Source organism: Notothenia coriiceps, unplaced genomic scaffold, assembly GCF_000735185.1.
Source record: "Notothenia coriiceps isolate Sejong01 unplaced genomic scaffold, NC01 NC01_scaffold00037250, whole genome shotgun sequence".
NCBI classification, from domain to species: Eukaryota; Metazoa; Chordata; class Actinopteri; order Perciformes; family Nototheniidae; genus Notothenia; species Notothenia coriiceps.
This window is the reverse complement of record NW_011369951.1, coordinates 16,683,498-16,689,612: the sequence shown is the minus strand read 5'-3', so window position 1 is coordinate 16,689,612 and position 6,115 is coordinate 16,683,498.

The window sequence follows — 6,115 nt, the reverse complement described above, 5'->3', positions numbered from 1 at the left end:
CGACTGGCCGTTCATGGTTATGAAGGTGTTAATGACAGCCTCAACCCTCGCTCTAATTGGACACGTTATTGTCATTACCGAACTCTTGCGTTTATGTTCAACATGGGTTGTATTCTTTTTTCGTAAAAAAACAATAAATTGGAAAAAATAACAAAAGAGAGTGTATGGGGAGACAGTCATGGGGTGCCATGGAGATCCCCCAGGTGCATATGGGGGGTAAAGTCTTAGTAACCGAGGATTATGATGTGTACAAACGTTACACAAATTCGGCGGAGACTCGTCAACACCAAAGACGACGGAACAAGTTTATTGTAGATACTTCCGGGTTTTGGATTGACCTTGGAGAGGTAGATGGCCAGTGAACTTGGTCTACTGGTAGACCAAATGGTTTGCATCCGGCCACCTGACTCGAAGATGTTGGTAAATTTTTTCACATTATAGTTTAATTTTCCAATACTTTGATCTCTACCGTTTAGGCCTTGGAAACATGCACTAGACTCAGAAGACTCAGTCAGTAACTTCTCTCGCCTAGTATGCCAGGAAAACTCAGTAACTACTCATTCGTAGTGGTTCTCGCATTCTTTTAGGATGGGCAACTTGGCTTTTCAACAACTTAAAGTGCTCTGTATTAAATTTGATTGCAATTTCAATTGGAGGCATGTGTCACAGAAAACGAAATTTTTTTTTACAACTATGTTTTTTTTTTCCCCAATAAACCACTACTCCAGACGACCAACTGAGCACGTAGCTCCTGCTCAGACGACAGCTAGAGACTTAGAACGACGAAATATGTGCCAATGCCTGAGAACTCAAGCGGTGCTCCAAGACGATACAGAAACGGTGTTACTCAGTCCCTAAACGCTTAGAAGACTAAGAGAGGAGCAACTGAGACACGTGGTTTTTCGGCGCCCTTCATCCTACGACTCTGCCAACGAGCGCTGGACCACAATGTAAATCTTTATTACAGATACAATGACAACGACTTTAGAGGAGGGGTGGTCTGTTCAGACCTAGAGACCTAGACGAGTATGCCACATGCCGGAGACTCAGGGGTGATAAGACGTCCTTCATTTCCTTCAAAGGGTACTAAGTCACTCAGTCCTAAAACGCTTGAAAACTACATCTAACTGGCGTGAAACGCGAAAAGCCAGCTAGAACCGGTTTTCGGTACTTAGAGCCGGCTCCGCTGCGGTGGAAACAGGAAGAACCAGAGCTAAATCAGGCTCTAGCCTGGAACCAGTTGCAATAGTATATTGTATATGTATATGTATTTTAAGCAGAAGTAGGGATAAATGTGTGTTTCCATTAATAAAAAGGGTTAGCCTGTCAGGTGGGCGGAGTATGTGTGTTGTCGCAGCTGGTTGTGGATGAGGGCAGCGTGATTGGCTGCTGCCTGCCAAGCCTTCCAGAGAGCTACGTGGATTGGCCGGTGGTTGGTTAAAGCGAGGAGCCGGGACATTTACCAGGAGGGCCGGGAGAACGGGAAAGGTGAAGCTACGAGGTGAAGAGGGAACGGGAAGCAAGGCTCTGGACGGATCGACGAGGAAGCGACCGTGAGGCGAAGGTCCACTGTGGAAGTTCTGCTGCACTGCGATTGGCTGCCAACCGCTGATCGACGGGTCGGTTGAAGGCAGAATTGCAACGCTCCCAAGTTCCTGTTTATTGCAACGCACCCTAGTTCTTGTTTATTGTAACCCACCCTAGTTCCTGTTTATTGCAACGCACTCAAGTTCCTGCTTATGGCAACGCACTCAAGTTCCTGATCATTGCAACGTCCAATCAGGGCGTATCTGAGTCGGACGCGCTCCGAACTATTGGGAGACGCATGCCAAGTCTCCAGCTGCTGTCTTCCAACCAGATCCCTGGGTCGCTCAGTATTGGAACACGCTGCGCTTAAGGAAGGGTGAGAGAAATAACTTTTAACTCCTCTCGGTCTGAGGTGTTCCTGACCGAGAGCGGACCCATAACTATTTTAACTCGGGCCATGTCTTTGCAGGCTGTCACTGGTTAAATGAACAAAGGGTGTATGGAGTGCAAATAGTGCCACTCGTTGTCATTTGGCCACCAGTGCCAGTGACTGTTCCGTTTGACTCCTTAGCGGCCAGTGAGTGGGAGAGCATGTTTATTGTGTGATGTGTGTAGTGCTTTCTTTAAATAGAACTAGAAGTGTCATGTGTGTAGTGATTCCCTAATAGAAGTGCCAGGTGTTTGCGTTATTTGCATGCTTTTGTGATCTTTTACTGTTAGTTGTACCATTGATAGTCCCTCCGGCCAGCAGGGAGTGGGGTAGAGCAGTAACAGCCTGAATGACGGGGTGGTCTATAGGCACTGCATTGCTTGGCCTTGTGATACATTTCCATGTGAGAAGCTTGGCTGATATGGTCCCTTACTGTTAACTTAATTTATAATAAAGATTATTGTGTTACCTGATATGTGCCTGCTCCTCGTGTGTGTGGGTTAATTTGGGGATTAAAAGAACTGGGTTCCAGCAAGTGGGCCATTACATAGAGGGCTCACTCGCGACATTGTTGCATAGCAACCACCTTGCACTATGTTTTGTGCAGAAGGCAACGGAGGACTATTTTAGTCGGGCCGAACCACGCTCCTTAGCTGTGATATAATGAGCATATACCACGGCCTGTCGTGAGCTATTGCTTAATTATATCTGTTGTGTGAAACGTATTTACTTCATTACTGTAATTGAATTGTTAGCATGTTGCATAGTATAACTGTATAAACATCCTGCATCCTAAGTGTCCGGATTACAGAAGCAACAGTAAATCGGCTTAGATTAGGCTGAACCTTCTGAACGTCTTCTCCCTCCAGCTCCACCTCTACCTCTCATTCCTCCTCCTCTCATTCTCAGCCCAGCTCTTCCTCTTCCTCTTGCTCATGCTTCCATGTTGGCTTCCATTGTTGCTGTAAGAAAGTACTCACCTGTGGTCTTTTTATAGTGCAAACATCCTGATTGATGAGCCAACAATTATGCTATCAGGTGTTTGGTCAGGTGGAACGTGTTTATTGATATTTGGTCCATGTGTGATGCATTTTGAATATCAGTGTTTTAAATCTGCTAACACATGACTTTATGTCAGATTCCTGTGTCTCACGTGGAGAAACGTGTGCAGTGGTTTGCAAATTGTGTGAAAAGCTGAAAACGGAGGGTCTGGGTGTAGGGCAGTTCTCAACTGGTGGGTCGCGACCCAAAACTGGGTCGCAGACCCGCTTCGAGTGGGTCGCGGATGTGTTAGTAAAGAAAAAAAAAAGAAAAAAAAAATTGGAATTCTTTTTTTTTTTTCTGGGGGGGGGAGAGTCAAACTTTTATTTTGAAGGCCCGATTTTCTAACGCTGTGCATGCAGTCGGCGTTGGACTTGAAGTACCGGAGACCATAAACGGTTTTGAAAACTTCTGTCACGTAGTGATCATCTTCTCAATAAAATATCTTTGCTGATGTTTTTTCGAGTCTTCTGGCCAATCAGAATCAAGATTGTTGCCGGAAGTCCCCACGGAAAATAACTTAGAACTCTTCTTCCATGGGTACAACTTCAGATAAAAATGAACACATAATGAAATATGACCCCCGGTTTGATGATTGACAGGTCACAGAACAATTGGAGCTATCTACCCTTATCCACAATTTAAAGTAAGTCACACAGACTATCTCCTCTTTACTCTTCTCGCAGCAAGATGTCAGAACAAAGCGAAAAACAAACAATGGCATAAAATATTATTAATATGTCGGGTAGTAATAAATGTATTTATTTTCTTCTCAGAGTGTACCAGAATAGTTTATGTTAGTATTTCTAAAAATCTCCTGGGGGAGAATCCCCCCAGACCCCCCTTTGGTTGGGTTTTCAGCATGTGTGCCTTTTTATATAGTTCAGCTTTGATTCCATCATCTCATTAAACTTTTTTTAAAAGCATACTTTAGTTCTGTGAAGGGATATAAGGGATATATGCACTGTACTTCACTTTTATTCATATTGTATGCTGAAAAGCGTATATATTACAGCACGTTTTTTTGTTGAATCGATTTGAGTGCTTCAAAATGTTGGGTTGCGATGTATTGACCAAGTAAAAAGTGGGTCCCGAGGCCTGACTAGTTGAGAACCACTGATGTAGGGGTAGGGTGTAGGGGGACGGTTTGGGAAAGGGCCTCAAACAGTCCTTCGGTGCCACTCGATGACGTAGTATAGGCTGCTTGAAATAGTGGCTCTGCAGCAGGTTTACTCGACATTGAGAAACGGCCAGGGAGAATGAAAATACAAATCAAAGAAAACGAAAAGAAAAAGGTGGGGCCGAAAGGCAAGAGAAAAAAAGGTGAAGTCACTCGCAGGTGAAGCATATAAATGTCGCAAATTGACAGATCGTTTTGACAGCAGCACCACAAGCACTGTCATCAGCAGCTTAGAACAAGTGCAAGATGATGAAGAGAATGATGAGGGCGCGAGTTCAGATATACAGCCAGCGTCCTGCGTCCATGATGAGGGACAGAGAGTTGAGCTGGTGGAAGAACCATCTCAACTGGCACATACAAGTGCAGGGCAAGAGCAAAAGGTGGGTGAGAATTATCCCTTGAACTGCATAAATGCAGTTTTTAATTTGTTTTTAATAACTAATAACAAATAGTACTGTATGTTTTTGTGTTTACTGTTTTACGATGTCCCATGTGTTTAAAGTGGACCTACAATATCATGCTATATTTGAATAATATAGTGTAGGACCATACCTATTTATACTTTTTATTTTTCAAAATACCAAACAGATCATGCATTTTAGCCATTCCTCATTTCGCTCAATTTAACAGTCTTTCATGCTCGGATTCAGTGAGAACAGCACCATCTGGTGGCCTGAAATATGTACTACAGTGTCTCCAGTGCTTTCGAACGGCAATGTCCGTGGTTGTCTCCTCCTGATTGGTGGAGTTGGCCCAATAGCCGTAGCGCCAATTCTGTGACGTGATACAAGTGTTCAAATCTGGATCAGTCTGTATCAGATCCGTTGCAGCCACTTTTCTTTTAGAAATTTGGGTATGGAGGAAAATAGAGAGGGTTGTGTTTTCTGACACTTGGTGAGTTCCCTGGAAAACCGGGGACACATATTCATGTATAAAAGACGTACAAAAGTGCATTTTGCATGATAGGTCACCTTTAAGACATCTGAGGAGTGTCTTCCCTCTTTAGGTGAGAATCTTGAACAGCCTAATAAACAGCTGATTTCTTATAACTAATAGTAGGCTACTGTATATTTTTTTTCCGCACCTGGGAACAACAGCTACATTACAACCAAATGTTCTTAAGCTTGCTTCCTGTGGTCACCGGGCTTCCCCTTACATAAACCCTCTTTCTCAATATATAAACTTTGCGGTTTCTCTCCACACTCAGTCCTCAAAGAGGAAAGCCTGCGTTAACAGTAGATCAGGGGAGGTGTAAAATAGGTGGACATTGGTACATTTTGTGTGGATTTACCGTCGTGGGCTTAAACAATACATCAGAAGTAGAAGGTCAGTATGAAAATGTATCTTGTTAATATGTTATTTTAAAATATTTTTACTTTGGAGTTTGACAGAACAGACTATATCCCGTACAATTTGGTATAAGAAAAAGGAACTGAAATCTCTGTAGGCTACTTTTTACCAAACCAGAAGTTATTACATATGGAGCCCCGGCCTAAAGGGACATGGAAAAAAATAAAATAAAGAGAGAGAGAAAAAAATAAAGTCAGGAAAACGGGTCCGTTATCCTGACTTTATTTTATTTTTTACTTTATTTTTTTGGAGAAAGTTACCGGTGCGCCAAGGAGGGAGTGGAGCTTACAGGAGACAACCATTTCATTTAATTGCAGACTGTTATGTTTACGTGGGGAAATGACAGTGCATACATTATTTGAGATATATTTCCAACTCAGACTTAATTTTAAGGAGATGTCGGCCAGAGGGGTGTGTTTAAAAACGTAGCAGCCTGCGGTCACTACAGGAGACGGCGGGACGTTTAACTCCAGCACCAGTTTAGCACCAGCGCGCACACACACACACACACACACACACACACACACACACACACACACACACACACACAAACGTAACACACTTCGTATAGACATACTATTAACTAA